Genomic DNA, 19,593 nt, shown 5'->3' on the forward strand with positions numbered 1-19,593 from the left:
GTCTTCTGGGGAAATTTCCTTGGAAGCAAATTTTTTGTGTTCTGGGGTGATTTCGATGGTAGCAAATTTTTGAAGTATGGGGTCATTTTGTTGGACGCGTGTTTTCTATGCTCTGGAGTCATTTCTTTGGAAGCGAATTTTTTGTGCTCTGGGGTGATTTTGTTGGAAGCGAATATTTGTGTTCTCAGGAGATTTCGTTGCAAGCGAATTTTTTGTTTTCTGGGCTAATTTTTTTGGTGCGAATTTTTGGTGTTCTCAGGTGATTTTGATGGAAACAAATTTTTGAAGTAGTGGGTCATTTCGTTGGAAGCCTGTTTTCTGTGCCCTGGAGTCATTTTGTTGGATGCGAAATTTTTGTGCTCTGGGTTGATTTCTTCGGAAGCAAATTTTTTGTGTTCTCGGGTGATTTAGATGGAAGCAAATTTTTGAAGACTGGGGTCATTTCGTTGGAGCAAATTTTTTGTGTTCTGGGGTGATTTCGTTGGAAGAGAAATTTTTGTGTGCTCAGGATTTTTCGATGGAAGCAAATTTTTGAAGTAGGGGGTCATTTCGTTGGAAGCGTGTTTTCTGTGCTCTGGAGTCATTTCGTTGGAAGTAAATTTTTTGTGTTCTGGGGTGATTTCGTTGGAAGCGAATTTTTCGTGTTCTGGGGTAATTTCGTTGGAAGCGAATTTTTTGTGTTCTCCGGTGATTTCGTTGAAAGGGAATTTTTTGTGTTCTAGGGTGATTTCGTTGGAAGCGAATATTTTTGTTCTCAGGAGATTTCTTTGGAAAAGAATTTTTTGTCTTCTGGGGTAATATGGTTGGAAGAGAATTTTTTTGTGTTCTCCGGTTTTTTCCATGGAAGCAAATTTTTGAAGTTGGGGGTCATATCGTTGGAAGCGTGTTTTCTTTGCTCTGAAGTCATTTCATTGGAAGCGAATTTTTTGTGCTCTGGGGTGATTTCGTTGGAAGCGAATTTTTTGTTTTCTCAGGTGATTTCTCTAAAAGGGAATTTTTGTGTTCTGGGGTGATTTCGTTGGAAGCGAATTTTTTGTGCTCTGGGATGATATCTTTGGAAGCGAATATTTGTGTTCTCAGGAGATTTCGTTGGAAAAGAATTTTTTCTCTTCTGGGGTAATATCGTTGGAAGAGAATTTTTTGTGTTCTCCGGTTTCTTCAATGGAAGCAAATTTTTGAAGTAAGGGGTCATTTCGTTCAAAACGAGTTTTCTGTGCTCTGGAGTCATTTCTTTGGAAGCGAATTTTTTGTGTTCTCAGATGATTTCAATGGAAAGAAATTTTTGAAGTATGGTATCATTTCGTTCGAAGCGTGTTTTCTGTGCTCTGGAGTCATTTTGTTGGAAGTGGATTTTTTCTGTCCTGGGGTGATTTCGTTAGAAGCGAATTTTTGTGTTCGGGGGTAATTTCGTTGGAAGCGAATTTTTTGTGTTCTCGGGTGATTTCGATGGAAGCAAATTTTTGAAATATGGTATCATTTCGTTCGAAGCGGGTTTCCTGTGCTCTGGAGTCATTTTGTTGGAAGCGAATTTTTTGTGTTCTCCTGTGATTTCGTTGAAAGGGAATGTTTTGTGTTCTAGGGTGATTTCGTTGGAAGCAAATTTTTTGTGTTCTGTGTTGATTTCGTTGGAAGCGAATTTTTTGTGTTCTGGGATGATTTCAGTGGAGGCGAATTTTTTGTGTTCTAGGGTATTTTCGTTGGAAGTGTATTTTTTGTGTTCTCAGGTTTTCTCGATGGAAGCAAATTTTTGAAGTAGGGGGTCATTTTGTTGGAAGCATGTTTTCTGTGCTCTGGAGTCATTTCGTTGGAAGGGAATTTTTTGTGCTCTGGTGTGATTGCGTTGGAAGCGAATATTTTGTGTTCTCGGGTGATTTCATTGAAAGGGAATTTTTTGTGTTCTAGGGTGATTTTGTTGTAAGTGAATTTTCTGTGTCCTGGGGTGATTTAGATGGAAGTGAATTTTTTGTGTTCTCCGGTTTTTTCGATCGAAGCAAATTTTTGAAGTAGCAGGTCATTTCGTTGGAATCGTGTTTTCTGTGCTCTGGAGTCATTTCGTTTGAAGGAAATTTTTTGTGTTCTGGGGTGATTTCGTTGGCAGCGAATTTTTTGTGTTCAGGGGTGATTTCGATGGAAGCAAAATTTTTCTGTTCTGTGGTAATTTCCTTGGACGTGAATTTTTTGTGTTCTCGGGTGATTTGGTTGAAAGGGAATTTTTTGTGTTCCAGGGTGATTTCATTGGAAGCGAATTTTTTTGTCCTCTGGGATGATTTCTTTGGAAGCAAATATTTGTGTTCTCAGGAGGTATCGTTGGAAGCGAATTTATTGTGTTCTGGGGTAATTTCGTTAGAAGCGAATTTTTTGTGTTTTCGATGGAAGCAAATTTTTTTGTGTTCTGGGTTGATTTCGTTGGAAGCGAATTTTTTGTGTTCTGGAATGATTTCAGTTGAGGCGAATTTTTTGTGTTCTAGGGTGTTTTCGTTGGAAGCGTATTTTTTGTGTTCTCAGGTTTTCTCGATGGAAGCAAATTTTTGAAGTAGGGGGTCATTTCGTTGGAGTCATGTTTTCTGTGCTCTGGAGTCATTTCGTTGGAAGCAAATTTTTTGTGTTCTGCGGTGATTTCGAGGGAAGGAAATTTTTTCCGTTCTGGGGTAATTTTGTGGGAAGCCAATATTTTTGTTCTCAGGTGATTTATTGGAAGGGAATTTTTTGTGCTCTGGGGTGATTTCGTTGGAAGAATTTTTTTCCATTCTGGGGTAATTTCTTTAGAAGCCAATATTTTTGTTCTCGGGTGATTTTGTTGGAAGGGAATTTTTTGTGCTCTGGGTTGATTTGGTTGGAAGTAAATTTTTTCTATTCTGGGGTAATTTCGTTGGACGTGAATTTTTTTGTTCTCAGGTGATTTTGTTGAAAGTGATTTTTTTTTGCTTTAGGGTGATTTCATTGGATGCGGATTTTTTGTGCTCTGGGGTGATTTCTTTGGAAGCGAATATTTGTGTCCTCAGGAGATTTTGTTGGAAGTGAATTTTTTGTGTTCTGGGGTAATTTCGTTGGAAGCGAATTTTTTTGTTTTCTCCGGTTTTTTTGATGGAAGCAAATTTTTGAAGTAGGGGGTCATCTCGTTGGAAGCGAAATTTTTTGTGTTCTGTGGTAATTTCGTTGGAAGCGAAATATTTTGTGTTCTCAGGTGATTTCGATGGAAGCAAATTTTTGAAGTATGGGGACATTTCGTTGGAAGCTATTTTATGTGCTTTGGGGTGATTTCGTTGGAAGCGAATTTCTTGTGTTCAGGGGTAATTTCGTTTGAAGCAAATTTTTTGTGTTCTGGGGTGATTTCGATGGAAGCGAATATTTTGTGTTCTGTGTTGATTTAATTGGAAATGAATATTTGTGTTCTCAGAGATTTCGTTGCAAGCGAATTTTTTGTGCTCTGGGGTGATTTGTTTGGAAGCGAATTTTTTGTATTCTCAGGAGATTTCATTGCAAGCGAATTTTCTGTGTTCTGGGGTGATTTCTTTGGAAGCAAATTTTTTGTGTTCTCGGGGGATTTCAATGATAGGGAATTTTTGTGTTGTAGGGTGATTTCTTTGGAAGAGAAATTTTTGTGCTCTGGGATGATATCTTTGAGAACGAATATTTGTTTTCTCAGGAGATTTCGTTGCAAAAGAATTTTTTGTCTTCTGGGGAAATTTCGTTGGAAGCAAATTTTTGTGTTCTGGGGTGATTTCGATGGTAGCAAATTTTTGAAGTATGGGGTCATTTTGTTGGACGCGTGTTTTCTATGCTCTGGAGTCATTTCTTTGGAAGCGAATTTTTTGTGTTCTGGGGTCATTTCGTTGGAAGTGTGTTTTCTATGCTCTGAGTCATTTCGTTGGAAGCGAATTTTTTGTGTTCTGGGGTAATTTCGTTGGAAGTGAATTTTTTGTGTTCTCGGGTCATTTCAATGGAAGCAAATTTTTGAAGTATGGTATCATTTTCTTCGAAGCGTGTTTTCTGTGCTCTGGAGTCATTTCGTTGGAAGCGAATATTTGTGTTCTCAGACGATTTTGTTGCAAGCAAATTTTTTGTGTTCTCAGGTTTTTTCGATGGAAGCAAATTTTTGAAGTAGGGGGTCATTTCGTTGGAAGCTTTTTTTCTGTGCTCTGGAGTAATTTCGTTGGAACGGAATTTTTTGTGCTTTGGGCTGATTTCGTTCGAAGCGAATTTTTTGTGTTCTAGTGTGATTTCGTTGAAAGGGAATATTTTGTGTTCTAGGGTGATTTTGTTGGAAGCAAATTTTTTGTGCTCTTTGGTGATTTCGAAGGAACCAATTTTTTTCTGTTCTGTGGTAATTTTGTTGGACCTAAATTTTTGGTTTTCTCCGGTTTTTTTGATGGAAGCAAATTTTTGAAGCAGGGGGTCATTTCGTTGGAAGCGTGTTTTCTGTGCTCTGGAGTCATTTCGTTGGAAGGGAATTTTTTGTGCTCTTGGGTGATTTCGTTGGAAGCGAATTTTTTTGTGTTCTGGGGTCATTTCGTGTGAAGCATGTTTTCTGTGCTCTGGAGTCATTTCGTTGGAAGCTAATTTTTTGTGTTCTCGGGTGATTTCGTTGAAAGGGAATGTTTTGTGTTCTAGGGTGATTTCGTTCGCAGCGAGTTTTTTGTGTTCACGGGTGATTTCGATGGAAGCAAAATTTTTCTGTTCTGTGGTAATTTCGTTGGACGTGAATTTTTTGTGTTCTCGGGTGATTTGGTTGAAAGGGAATTTTTTGTGTTCCAGGGTGATTTTGTTGGCAGCGAATATTTGTGTTCTCAGAAAATTTCGTTGCAAGCGAATTTTTTGTGTTCTGGGGAAATTTTGTTGGAAGCGAATTTTTTATGTTCTCTGGTTTTTCAATGGAAGAAAATTTTTGAAGTAGGGGGTCATTTCGTTGGAATAGTGTTTTCTGTGCTCTGGAGTCATTTCGTTGGAAGCTAATTTTTTTGTGCTCTGGGATGATTTCTTTGGAAGCAAATATATTGTTCTCAGAAGATTTTGTTGCAAGCAAATTTTTTGTGTTCTGGCGTAATTTCGTTGGAAGCGAATTTTTTGTGTTCTCGTGTGATTTCGATGGAAGCAAATTTTTGAAGTATGGGATCATTTCGTTGGGAGCATGTTTTCTGTGCTCTGGAGTCATTCCGTTGAAAGCGAATTTTTTGTGTTCTGGGGTGATTTCATGGAAGCAAATATTTTGTGTTCTGGGGTCATTTCGTTGGAAGCAATTTTTTTGTGTTCTGGGGTAATTTCGTTGGAAGTGAATTTTTCGTGTTCTTGGGTCATTTCAATGGAAGCAAATTTTTGAAGTATAGTATCATTTCATTCGAAGCGTGTTTTCTGTGCTCTCGAGTCATTTCGTTGGAAGCGAATATTTGTGTTCTCAGACGATTTCGTTGCAAGCGAATTTTTTGTGTTCTCCGGTTTTTTCGATGGAAGCAAATTTTTGAAGTAGGGGCCATTTCGTTGGAAGCTCATTTTCTGTGCTCTGGAGTAATTTCGTCGGAAGGGAATTTTTTGTGCTTTGGGCTGATTTCGTTGGAAGCCTGTTTTCTGTGCCCTGGAGTCATTTTGTTGGATGCGAATTTTTTGTGCTCTGGGTTGATTTCTTCGGAAGCAAATTTTTTGTGTTCTCGGGTGATTTAGATGGAAGCAAATTTTTGAAGACTGGGGTCATTTCGTTGGAGCAAATTTTTTGTGTTCTGGGGTGATTTCGTTGGAAGAGAAATTTTTGTGTGCTCAGGATTTTTCGATGGAAGCAAATTTTTGAAGTAGGGGGTCATTTCGTTGGAAGCGTGTTTTCTGTGCTCTGGAGTCATTTCGTTGGAAGTAAATTTTTTGTGTTCTGGGGTGATTTCGTTGGAAGCGAATTTTTTGTGTTCTGGGGTAATTTCGTTGGAAGCGAATTTTTTGTGTTCTCCGGTGATTTCGTTGAAAGGGATTTTTTTGTGTTCTAGGGTGATTTCGTTGGAAGCGAATATTTTTGTGCTCTGGGATGATATCTTTGGAAGCGAATATTTGTGTTCTCAGGAGTATTCGTTGAAAAAGAATTTTTTGTCTTCTGGGGTAATATCGTTGGAAGAGAATTTTTTGTGTTCTCCGGTCTTTTCGATGGAAGCAAATTTTGAAATAGTGTGTTATTTCGTTGGAAGCATGTTTTCTGTGCTCTGGAGTCATTTCGTTGGAAGCGAATTTTTTGTGTTCTGGGGTGATTTCGTTGAAAGCGAATTTTTTGTGTTCTGTGGAAATTTTGTTGGAAGCGAATTTTTTGTGTTCTCCGGTTTTTTCGATGGAAGCAAATTTTTGAAGTAGGGGGTCATTTTGTTGGAAGCATGTTTTCTGTGCTCTGGAGTCACTTGGTTGGAAGAGAATTTTTTGTGCTCTGGGGTGATTTCGTTGGAAGCAAATTTTTTGTTTTCTCAGATGATTTCGTTCAATGGGAATTTTTCGTGTTCTCGGGTGATTTCGTTGGAAGCGAATTTTTTGTGTTCTGGGGTCGTTCGTTTGAAGCGTGTTTTCTGTGCTCTGGAGTCATTTCGTTGGAAGCTAATTTTTTGTGTTCACGGGTGATTTCGTTGAAAGGGAATGTTTTGTGTTCTAGGATGATTTCGTTGGCAGCGAATTTTTTGTGTTCAAGGGTGATTTCGATGGAAGCAAAATTTTTCCGTTCTGTGGTAATTTCGTTGGACGTGAATTTTTTGTGTTCTCGGGTGATTTGGTTGAAAGGGAATTTTTTGTGTTCCAGGGTGATTTCATTGGAAGCGAATTTTTTTGTGCTCTGGGATGATATTTTTGGTAGCGAATATTTGTGCTCTCAGGAGTTTTCTTGGAAAAGAATTTTTTGTCTTCTGGGGTTTTATCGTTGTAAGAGAATTTTTTGTGTTCTCCGGTCTTTTCGATGGAAGCAAATTTTTGAAGTAGGAGGTCATTTCGCTGGAAGCATGTTTTCTGTGCTCTGGAGTCATTTCGTTGGAAGCGAATTTTTTGTGTTCTGGGGTGATTTCGTTGAAAGCGAATTTTTTGTGTTCTGTGGAAATTTTGTTGGAAGCGAATTTTTTGTGTTCTCCGGTTTTTTCGATGGAAGCAAATTTTTGAAGTAGGGGGTCATTTTGTTGGAAGCATGTTTTCTGTGCTCTGGAGTCACTTGGTTGGAAGAGAATTTTTTGTGCTCTGGGGTGATTTCGTTGGAAGCAAATTTTTTGTTTTCTCAGATGATTTCGTTCAATGGGAATTTTTCGTGTTCTCGGGTGATTTCGTTGGAAGCGAATTTTTTTGTGTTCTGGGGTCATTTCGTGTGAAGCATGTTTTCTGTGCTCTGGAGTCATTTCGTTGGAAGCTAATTTTTTGTGTTCTCGGGTGATTTCGTTGAAAGGGAATGTTTTGTGTTCTAGGGTGATTTCGTTCGCAGCGAGTTTTTTGTGTTCACGGGTGATTTCGATGGAAGCAAAATTTTTCTGTTCTGTGGTAATTTCGTTGGACGTGAATTTTTTGTGTTCTCGGGTGATTTGGTTGAAAGGGAATTTTTTGTGTTCCAGGGTGATTTTGTTGGCAGCGAATATTTGTGTTCTCAGAAAATTTCGTTGCAAGCGAATTTTTTGTGTTCTGGGGAAATTTTGTTGGAAGCGAATTTTTTATGTTCTCTGGTTTTTCAATGGAAGAAAATTTTTGAAGTAGGGGGTCATTTCGTTGGAATAGTGTTTTCTGTGCTCTGGAGTCATTTCGTTGGAAGCTAATTTTTTTGTGCTCTGGGATGATTTCTTTGGAAGCAAATATATTGTTCTCAGAAGATTTTGTTGCAAGCAAATTTTTTGTGTTCTGGCGTAATTTCGTTGGAAGCGAATTTTTTGTGTTCTCGTGTGATTTCGATGGAAGCAAATTTTTGAAGTATGGGATCATTTCGTTGGGAGCATGTTTTCTGTGCTCTGGAGTCATTCCGTTGAAAGCGAATTTTTTGTGTTCTGGGGTGATTTCATGGAAGCAAATATTTTGTGTTCTGGGGTCATTTCGTTGGAAGCAATTTTTTTGTGTTCTGGGGTAATTTCGTTGGAAGTGAATTTTTCGTGTTCTCGGGTCATTTCAATGGAAGCAAATTTTTGAAGTATAGTATCATTTCATTCGAAGCGTGTTTTCTGTGCTCTGGAGTCATTTCGTTGGAAGCGAATATTTGTGTTCTCAGACGATTTCGTTGCAAGCGAATTTTTTGTGTTCTCCGGTTTTTTCGATGGAAGCAAATTTTTGAAGTAGGGGCCATTTCGTTGGAAGCTCATTTTCTGTGCTCTGGAGTAATTTCGTCGGAAGGGAATTTTTTGTGCTTTGGGCTGATTTCGTTGGAAGCCTGTTTTCTGTGCCCTGGAGTCATTTTGTTGGATGCGAATTTTTTGTGCTCTGGGTTGATTTCTTCGGAAGCAAATTTTTTGTGTTCTCGGGTGATTTAGATGGAAGCAAATTTTTGAAGACTGGGGTCATTTCGTTGGAGCAAATTTTTTGTGTTCTGGGGTGATTTCGTTGGAAGAGAAATTTTTGTGTGCTCAGGATTTTTCGATGGAAGCAAATTTTTGAAGTAGGGGGTCATTTCGTTGGAAGCGTGTTTTCTGTGCTCTGGAGTCATTTCGTTGGAAGTAAATTTTTTGTGTTCTGGGGTGATTTCGTTGGAAGCGAATTTTTTGTGTTCTGGGGTAATTTCGTTGGAAGCGAATTTTTTGTGTTCTCCGGTGATTTCGTTGAAAGGGATTTTTTTGTGTTCTAGGGTGATTTCGTTGGAAGCGAATATTTTTGTTCTCAGGAGATTTCTTTGGAAAAGAATTTTTTGTCTTCTGGGGTAATATGGTTGGAAGAGAATTTTTTTGTGTTCTCCGGTTTTTTCCATGGAAGCAAATTTTTGAAGTTGGGGGTCATATCGTTGGAAGCGTGTTTTCTTTGCTCTGAAGTCATTTCATTGGAAGCGAATTTTTTGTGCTCTGGGGTGATTTCGTTGGAAGCGAATTTTTTGTTTTCTCAGGTGATTTCTCTAAAAGGGAATTTTTGTGTTCTGGGGTGATTTCGTTGGAAGCGAATTTTTTGTGCTCTGGGATGATATCTTTGGAAGCGAATATTTGTGTTCTCAGGAGATTTCGTTGGAAAAGAATTTTTTCTCTTCTGGGGTAATATCGTTGGAAGAGAATTTTTTGTGTTCTCCGGTTTCTTCAATGGAAGCAAATTTTTGAAGTAAGGGGTCATTTCGTTCAAAACGAGTTTTCTGTGCTCTGGAGTCATTTCTTTGGAAGCGAATTTTTTGTGTTCTCAGATGATTTCAATGGAAAGAAATTTTTGAAGTATGGTATCATTTCGTTCGAAGCGTGTTTTCTGTGCTCTGGAGTCATTTTGTTGGAAGTGGATTTTTTCTGTCCTGGGGTGATTTCGTTAGAAGCGAATTTTTGTGTTCGGGGGTAATTTCGTTGGAAGCGAATTTTTTGTGTTCTCGGGTGATTTCGATGGAAGCAAATTTTTGAAATATGGTATCATTTCGTTCGAAGCGGGTTTCCTGTGCTCTGGAGTCATTTTGTTGGAAGCGAATTTTTTGTGTTCTCCTGTGATTTCGTTGAAAGGGAATGTTTTGTGTTCTAGGGTGATTTCGTTGGAAGCAAATTTTTTGTGTTCTGTGTTGATTTCGTTGGAAGCGAATTTTTTGTGTTCTGGGATGATTTCAGTGGAGGCGAATTTTTTGTGTTCTAGGGTATTTTCGTTGGAAGTGTATTTTTTGTGTTCTCAGGTTTTCTCGATGGAAGCAAATTTTTGAAGTAGGGGGTCATTTTGTTGGAAGCATGTTTTCTGTGCTCTGGAGTCATTTCGTTGGAAGGGAATTTTTTGTGCTCTGGTGTGATTGCGTTGGAAGCGAATATTTTGTGTTCTCGGGTGATTTCATTGAAAGGGAATTTTTTGTGTTCTAGGGTGATTTTGTTGTAAGTGAATTTTCTGTGTCCTGGGGTGATTTAGATGGAAGTGAATTTTTTGTGTTCTCCGGTTTTTTCGATCGAAGCAAATTTTTGAAGTAGCAGGTCATTTCGTTGGAATCGTGTTTTCTGTGCTCTGGAGTCATTTCGTTTGAAGGAAATTTTTTGTGTTCTGGGGTGATTTCGTTGGCAGCGAATTTTTTGTGTTCAGGGGTGATTTCGATGGAAGCAAAATTTTTCTGTTCTGTGGTAATTTCCTTGGACGTGAATTTTTTGTGTTCTCGGGTGATTTGGTTGAAAGGGAATTTTTTGTGTTCCAGGGTGATTTCATTGGAAGCGAATTTTTTTGTCCTCTGGGATGATTTCTTTGGAAGCAAATATTTGTGTTCTCAGGAGGTATCGTTGGAAGCGAATTTATTGTGTTCTGGGGTAATTTCGTTAGAAGCGAATTTTTTGTGTTTTCGATGGAAGCAAATTTTTTTGTGTTCTGGGTTGATTTCGTTGGAAGCGAATTTTTTGTGTTCTGGAATGATTTCAGTTGAGGCGAATTTTTTGTGTTCTAGGGTGTTTTCGTTGGAAGCGTATTTTTTGTGTTCTCAGGTTTTCTCGATGGAAGCAAATTTTTGAAGTAGGGGGTCATTTCGTTGGAGTCATGTTTTCTGTGCTCTGGAGTCATTTCGTTGGAAGCAAATTTTTTGTGTTCTGCGGTGATTTCGAGGGAAGGAAATTTTTTCCGTTCTGGGGTAATTTTGTGGGAAGCCAATATTTTTGTTCTCAGGTGATTTATTGGAAGGGAATTTTTTGTGCTCTGGGGTGATTTCGTTGGAAGAATTTTTTTCCATTCTGGGGTAATTTCTTTAGAAGCCAATATTTTTGTTCTCGGGTGATTTTGTTGGAAGGGAATTTTTTGTGCTCTGGGTTGATTTGGTTGGAAGTAAATTTTTTCTATTCTGGGGTAATTTCGTTGGACGTGAATTTTTTTGTTCTCAGGTGATTTTGTTGAAAGTGATTTTTTTTTGCTTTAGGGTGATTTCATTGGATGCGGATTTTTTGTGCTCTGGGGTGATTTCTTTGGAAGCGAATATTTGTGTCCTCAGGAGATTTTGTTGGAAGTGAATTTTTTGTGTTCTGGGGTAATTTCGTTGGAAGCGAATTTTTTTGTTTTCTCCGGTTTTTTTGATGGAAGCAAATTTTTGAAGTAGGGGGTCATCTCGTTGGAAGCGAAATTTTTTGTGTTCTGTGGTAATTTCGTTGGAAGCGAAATATTTTGTGTTCTCAGGTGATTTCGATGGAAGCAAATTTTTGAAGTATGGGGACATTTCGTTGGAAGCTATTTTATGTGCTTTGGGGTGATTTCGTTGGAAGCGAATTTCTTGTGTTCAGGGGTAATTTCGTTTGAAGCAAATTTTTTGTGTTCTGGGGTGATTTCGATGGAAGCGAATATTTTGTGTTCTGTGTTGATTTAATTGGAAATGAATATTTGTGTTCTCAGAGATTTCGTTGCAAGCGAATTTTTTGTGCTCTGGGGTGATTTGTTTGGAAGCGAATTTTTTGTATTCTCAGGAGATTTCATTGCAAGCGAATTTTCTGTGTTCTGGGGTGATTTCTTTGGAAGCGAATTTTTTGTGTTCTCGGGGGATTTCAATGATAGGGAATTTTTGTGTTGTAGGGTGATTTCTTTGGAAGAGAAATTTTTGTGCTCTGGGATGATATCTTTGAGAACGAATATTTGTTTTCTCAGGAGATTTCGTTGCAAAAGAATTTTTTGTCTTCTGGGGAAATTTCGATGGAAGCAAATTTTTGTGTTCTGGGGTGATTTCGATGGTAGCAAATTTTTGAAGTATGGGGTCATTTTGTTGGACGCGTGTTTTCTATGCTCTGGAGTCATTTCTTTGGAAGCGAATTTTTTGTGTTCTGGGGTCATTTCGTTGGAAGTGTGTTTTCTATGCTCTGAGTCATTTCGTTGGAAGCGAATTTTTTGTGTTCTGGGGTAATTTCGTTGGAAGTGAATTTTTTGTGTTCTCGGGTCATTTCAATGGAAGCAAATTTTTGAAGTATGGTATCATTTTCTTCGAAGCGTGTTTTCTGTGCTCTGGAGTCATTTCGTTGGAAGCGAATATTTGTGTTCTCAGACGATTTTGTTGCAAGCAAATTTTTTGTGTTCTCAGGTTTTTTCGATGGAAGCAAATTTTTGAAGTAGGGGGTCATTTCGTTGGAAGCTTTTTTTCTGTGCTCTGGAGTAATTTCGTTGGAACGGAATTTTTTGTGCTTTGGGCTGATTTCGTTCGAAGCGAATTTTTTGTGTTCTAGTGTGATTTCGTTGAAAGGGAATATTTTGTGTTCTAGGGTGATTTTGTTGGAAGCAAATTTTTTGTGCTCTTTGGTGATTTCGAAGGAACCAATTTTTTTCTGTTCTGTGGTAATTTTGTTGGACCTAAATTTTTGGTTTTCTCCGGTTTTTTTGATGGAAGCAAATTTTTGAAGCAGGGGGTCATTTCGTTGGAAGCGTGTTTTCTGTGCTCTGGAGTCATTTCGTTGGAAGGGAATTTTTTGTGCTCTTGGGTGATTTCGTTGGAAGCGAATTTTTTTGTGTTCTGGGGTCATTTCGTGTGAAGCATGTTTTCTGTGCTCTGGAGTCATTTCGTTGGAAGCTAATTTTTTGTGTTCTCGGGTGATTTCGTTGAAAGGGAATGTTTTGTGTTCTAGGGTGATTTCGTTCGCAGCGAGTTTTTTGTGTTCACGGGTGATTTCGATGGAAGCAAAATTTTTCTGTTCTGTGGTAATTTCGTTGGACGTGAATTTTTTGTGTTCTCGGGTGATTTGGTTGAAAGGGAATTTTTTGTGTTCCAGGGTGATTTTGTTGGCAGCGAATATTTGTGTTCTCAGAAAATTTCGTTGCAAGCGAATTTTTTGTGTTCTGGGGAAATTTTGTTGGAAGCGAATTTTTTATGTTCTCTGGTTTTTCAATGGAAGAAAATTTTTGAAGTAGGGGGTCATTTCGTTGGAATAGTGTTTTCTGTGCTCTGGAGTCATTTCGTTGGAAGCTAATTTTTTTGTGCTCTGGGATGATTTCTTTGGAAGCAAATATATTGTTCTCAGAAGATTTTGTTGCAAGCAAATTTTTTGTGTTCTGGCGTAATTTCGTTGGAAGCGAATTTTTTGTGTTCTCGTGTGATTTCGATGGAAGCAAATTTTTGAAGTATGGGATCATTTCGTTGGGAGCATGTTTTCTGTGCTCTGGAGTCATTCCGTTGAAAGCGAATTTTTTGTGTTCTGGGGTGATTTCATGGAAGCAAATATTTTGTGTTCTGGGGTCATTTCGTTGGAAGCAATTTTTTTGTGTTCTGGGGTAATTTCGTTGGAAGTGAATTTTTCGTGTTCTCGGGTCATTTCAATGGAAGCAAATTTTTGAAGTATGGTATCATTTCATTCGAAGCGTGTTTTCTGTGCTCTGGAGTCATTTCGTTGGAAGCGAATATTTGTGTTCTCAGACGATTTCGTTGCAAGCGAATTTTTTGTGTTCTCCGGTTTTTTCGATGGAAGCAAATTTTTGAAGTAGGGGCCATTTCGTTGGAAGCTCATTTTCTGTGCTCTGGAGTAATTTCGTCGGAAGGGAATTTTTTGTGCTTTGGGCTGATTTCGTTGGAAGCCTGTTTTCTGTGCCCTGGAGTCATTTTGTTGGATGCGAATTTTTTGTGCTCTGGGTTGATTTCTTCGGAAGCAAATTTTTTGTGTTCTCGGGTGATTTAGATGGAAGCAAATTTTTGAAGACTGGGGTCATTTCGTTGGAGCAAATTTTTTGTGTTCTGGGGTGATTTCGTTGGAAGAGAAATTTTTGTGTGCTCAGGATTTTTCGATGGAAGCAAATTTTTGAAGTAGGGGGTCATTTCGTTGGAAGCGTGTTTTCTGTGCTCTGGAGTCATTTCGTTGGAAGTAAATTTTTTGTGTTCTGGGGTGATTTCGTTGGAAGCGAATTTTTTGTGTTCTGGGGTAATTTCGTTGGAAGCGAATTTTTTGTGTTCTCCGGTGATTTCGTTGAAAGGGAATTTTTGTGTATTAGGGTGATTTTGTTGGAAGCAAATTGTTTTGTGCTCTGGGATGATTTCTTTGGAAGCAAATATTTGTTTTCTCAGGAGGTTTCGTTGGAAGCGATTTTTTTGTGTTCTCGCGTGATTTCGATGGAAGCAAATTTTTGAAGTGTGGGGTCATTTCGTTGGAATCGTGTTTTCTGTGCTCTGGAGTCATTTCGTTGGAAGTCAATTTTTTGTGTTCTGGGGTGATTTCGTTGGAAGCGAATATATGTGTTCTCAGAAGATTTCGTTGCAAGTGAATTTTATGTGTTCTGGGGTAATGTGTTAGAAGCGAATTTTTTCTCTTCTCTGGTGATTTCAATGAAAGCAAATTTTTGAAGTATGGGGTCATTTTGTTGGAAGCATGTTTTCTGTGCTCTGGAGTCATTTCGTTGGAAGCGAATTTTTTGTGTTCTGGGGTGATTTCGATGGAAGCAAATTTTTTCTGTTCTGTGGTAATTTCGTTAGACGTGAATTTTTTGTGTTCTCCGGTGATTTCTTTGAAAGGGAATTTTTTGTGTTCTAGGGTGATTTTTTTGGATGCGAACACAAAAAAATTCGCTTCCAACGAAATCTTCTGAGAACACAAATATTCACTTCTAAAGAAATCATCCCAGAGCACAAAAAAATCGCTTCCAACAAAATCACCCTCGAACATAAAAAAATTTCCTTTCAAAGAAATCACCCGAGAACACAAAAAATTCACGTCCAACGAAATTCCCCCAGAACACAAGAAATTCGCTTCCAACGAAATTACCCTAGAACACACAAATTTCGCTTCCAACAAAATCACCCCAGAGCACAAAAAATTCTCTTCCAATGAAATGACTCCAGAGCACAGAAAACACGCTTCCAAGGAAATGATCCCATACTTCAAAAATTGGCTTCCATCGAAATCACCCGAGAACACAAAAAATTCACTTCCAACGAAATTATCCCAGAACACAGAAAATGCGCTACCAACGAAATCACCCCAGAGCACAAAAAATTCGCTTACAACGAAATGACCCCAGAACACAAAAAATTCCCTTTCTAGGAAATCACCCGAGAACACAAAAAATTCGCTTCTAACGAAATCACTCCAGAGGACAAAAAATCGCTTCTAACGAAATGACTCCAGAGCACAGAAAACACGCTTCCAACGAAATGACCCCCTCCTTCAAAAATTTGCTTCCATCAAACAAACCAGAGAACACAAAAAATTCATTTCCAAAGAAATGACCCCAGAACACAAAAAATTCTCTTCCAATGAAATCTTCTGAGAACACAAATATTCACTTCTAAAGAAATCATCCCAGAGCACAAAAAATTCGCTTCCAACAAAATCACCCTAGAACACAAAAAAATTCCCTTTCAACGAAATCACCCGAGAATACAAAAAATTCGCTTCCAACATAATCAACCCAGAGCACAAAAAATTCGCTTCCAACAAAATGACTCCAGAGCACAGAAAACACGCTTCCAAAGAAGTGACTCCAAAACACAAAAAATTCACTTTCAACGAAATCACCCTAGAACATAAAAAATTCGCTTCCATCGAAATCACCATAGAAAACAAAAAATTCGCTTCCAACCAAATCACTCCAGAGCACAAAAAATTTGCTTCCAACGAAATCACCCTATAACATAAAAAATTCCCTTTCAATGAAATTACACCAGAACACAAAAAATTCACTTGCAACGAAATCTCCTGAGAACACAAATATTCGCTTCCAAAGAAAACATCCCAGAGCACAAAAAATTCGCTTCCAACAAAATGACCCCAGAACACAAAAAATTCCCTTTCAAGGAAATCACACGGGAACACAAAAAATTTGCTTCCAATGAAATCACTCCAGAGGACAAAAAATTCGCTTCTAACGAAATGACTCGAGAGCACAGAAAACACGCTTCCAACGTAATGACTACCTCCTTCAAAAATTTGCTTCCGTCAAACAAACCAGAGAACACAAAAAATTCATTTCCAAAGAAATGACCCCAGAACACAAAAAAAATTCGATTCCAATGAAATCTTCTGAGAACACAAATATTAACTTCTAAAGAAATCATCCCAGAGCACAAAAAATTCGCTTCCAACAAATTGACTCCAGATTACAGAAAACATGCTTCCAATGAAATGACCCCAGGACACAAAAATTTCGCTTTCAACGAAATCACCCTAGAACATAAAATATTGGCTTCCATCGAAATCACCATAGAAGACAAAAAATTCGCTTCCTTCGAAATCACCACAGAAGACAAAAAATTCGCTTCCAACGAAATCACCGTAGAACATAAAAAATTCCCTTTCAATGAAATTACCCCAGAACACAAAAAATTCGCTTGCAACGAATTCTCCTGAGAACACAAAAATTCGCCTCCAACCAAATCACCCTAAAACATAAAAAATTCGCTTCCATCGAAATCACCACAGAAGACAAAAAATTCGCTTCCAACCAAATCACCCCAGAGCACAAAAAAATTCGCTTCAAACGAAATCACCCCAGAGCAGAAAAAATTCGCTTCCAACGAAATGACTCCAGAGCACAGAAAACACGCTTCCAATGAAATGACCAGATATTTCAAAAATTTGCTTCCATTGAAATCACCCAAGAACACAAAAAATTTGCGTCCAAAGAAATTACCCCAGAACACAAAAAATTCGCTTCCAACGAAATCTCCTGATAACACAAATATTCGCTTCCAAAGAAATCATCCCAGAGCACAAAAAAATTCGCTTCCAACAAAATCACCCTAGAACACAAAAAATTCGCTTTCAACGAAATTACCCGAGAACACTAAAATTCACTTCCAACAAAATTACCACAGAACAGAAAAAATTTGCTTCCATCAAAATCACCCAAGAACACAAAAAATTCGCTTCCAAAGCAATCACGCTAGAACACAAAAAATGAGCTATAAACGAAATCACCTGAGAACACAAAAAATTCGCTTCCAACAAAATCACCACAGAGCACAAAATATTCGCTTCCAATGAAATGACTCCAAAGCACAGAAAACATGCTTCCAATGAAAGGAACCCAGAACACAAAAAATTCCCTCGCAACGAAATCTCCTGAGAACACAAATATTCGCTTCCAACGAAATCACCCCAGAGCACAAAAAAATTTGCTTCCAATGAAATGACTCCAGAGCACACAAAACACGCTTCCAATGAAATGACCCCAGAACCCAAAAAATTCCCTTCCAACAAAATCACCCTAGAATATAAAACACTCGCTGCCTTCGAAATGACCACAGAAGACAAAAAATTCACTTCCAAACAAATCACCCAAGAGCACAAAAAATTCCCTTCCAACGAAATCACCCTAGAACATAAAAAAATCGATTTCAACGAAATCACCCGAGAACACAAAAAATTTGCTTCCAACGAAATTACCCCAGAATACAAAAAATTTACTTGCAACGAAATCTTCCGAAAAACACATATATTCGGTTCCAACGAAATAAACTCAGAACACAAAAAATTTGCTTCCAACGAAGTGACTCCAGAGCACAGAAAACACGCTTCCAAAGAAATGACCTGATATTTCAAAAATTTGCTTCCATCGAAAAAACCGGAGAACACAAAAAAATCTCTTCCAACGATATTACCCCAGAAGACAAAAAATTCTTTTCCATCGAAATCTCCTGAGAACACAAATATTTGCTTCCAAAGATATCATCACAGAGTACAAAAAAATCGCTTCCAAAGAAATCACCCTAGAACACAAAAATTCCCTTTCAACGAAATCCCCCGAGAACAAAAAAAATTTGCTTCCAAAGATATGACTCCAGATCACAGAAAGCATGCTTCCAATGAAATGACCCCTGAACACAAAAAATTCGCCTCCAACAAAATCACCCTAAAACATAAAAAATTCCCTTCCATCGAATTCACCACAGAAGACAAAAAATTCGCTTCCAAACAAATCACCCCAGAGCACAAAAAATTCGCTTCGAACGAAATCACCCCAGAGTACAAAAAATTCGCTTCCAACGAAATGACTCCAGAGCACAGAAAACACGCTTCCAACGAAATGACCCCATATTTCAAAAATTTGCTTCCTTTGAAATCACCCAAGAACACAAAAAATTCGCGTCCAAAGAAATTACCCCGGAACACAAAAAATTCGTTTCCAACGAAATCTCCTGATAACACAAATATTCGCTTCCAAAGAATTCATCCCAGAGAACAAAAAAATTCGCTTCCAACAAAATCACCCTAGAACACAAAAAATTCGCTTTCAAGGAAATCACCCGAGAACACTAAAAGTTCACTTCCAACAAAATTACCACAGAACAGAAAAAATTTGCTTCCATCGAAATCACCCCAGAACACAAAAAATTCGCTTCCAACGCAATCACGCTAGAACACAAAAAAATGAGCTATAATCGAAATCACCTGAGAACACAAAAAATTTGCTTCCAAAAAAATCACCAGAGAGCACAAAATATTCACTTCCAATGAAATGACTCCAAAGCACAGAAAACATGCTTCCAATGAAAGGACCCCAGAACACAAAAATTCGCTTCCAACGAAATCACCCCAGAACACAAAAAATTCGCTTCCAACGAAATGACTCCAGAGCACAGAAAACACGCTTCCAACGCAATGACCCCCTACTTCAAAAATTTGTTTCCATCGAGATCACCTGAGAACACAAAAAATTCTCTCTCAACGAAATTACCCCTGAACACAAAAAATTCGCTTGCAACGAAATCTCCTGAGAACACAAATATTGGCTTCCAACGAAATCACCCCAGAGCACAAAAAATTGGCTTCCAAAGAAATGACTCCAGAGCATAGAAAAAACGCTTCCAAAGAAATGACCCCCTACTTCAAAAATTTGCTACCATCGAAAAGTCCGGAGAACACAAAAAATTCTCTTCCAACGATATTACGCCAGGAGACAAAAAATCCTTTTCCTACGAATTCTCTTGAGAAAACAAATATTCGTCTCAAAATTATCATCCCAGAGCAAAAAATTTGCTTCCAACGAAATCACCCCAGAATACAAAAAATCCCTTTCAATGAAATCACCCGAGAACACAAAAAATTCGCTTCCAACGAAATCAACCCAGAACACAAAAAATTCGCTTGCAACGAAATCTCCTGAGAACACAAAAATTCGCTTCCAACGAAATCACCCCAGAGCACAAAAATTGGCTTCCAAAGAAATGACTCCAGGGCATAGAAAACACGCTTCCAACGAAATGACCCCATACTTCAAAAATTTGCTACCATCGAAATCACCCCAGAACACAAAAAATTTGCTTCCAATGAAATTACCACAGAACACAAAAAATTCGCTTCCAACGAAATCAGCCCAGAACACAAAAAAATTCGCTTGCAAAGAAATCTCCTGAAAACACAAATATTCGCTTTCAACGAAATCACCCGAGAACACAAAATATTCACTTCCAACGAAATGACTCCAGAGCACAGAAAACACGCTTCCAAAGAAATGACCCCCTACTTCAAAAATTTGCTTCCATCGAAAAGACCGGAGAACACAAAAAATTCTCTTCCAACGATATTACCCCAGAAGACAATAAATTCTTTTCCAACGAAATCTCCTGAGAACACAAATATTCGCTTCCAA

Source organism: Meriones unguiculatus, chromosome 5, assembly GCF_030254825.1.
Source record: "Meriones unguiculatus strain TT.TT164.6M chromosome 5, Bangor_MerUng_6.1, whole genome shotgun sequence".
In the NCBI taxonomy this organism is placed as follows: domain Eukaryota; kingdom Metazoa; phylum Chordata; class Mammalia; order Rodentia; family Muridae; genus Meriones; species Meriones unguiculatus.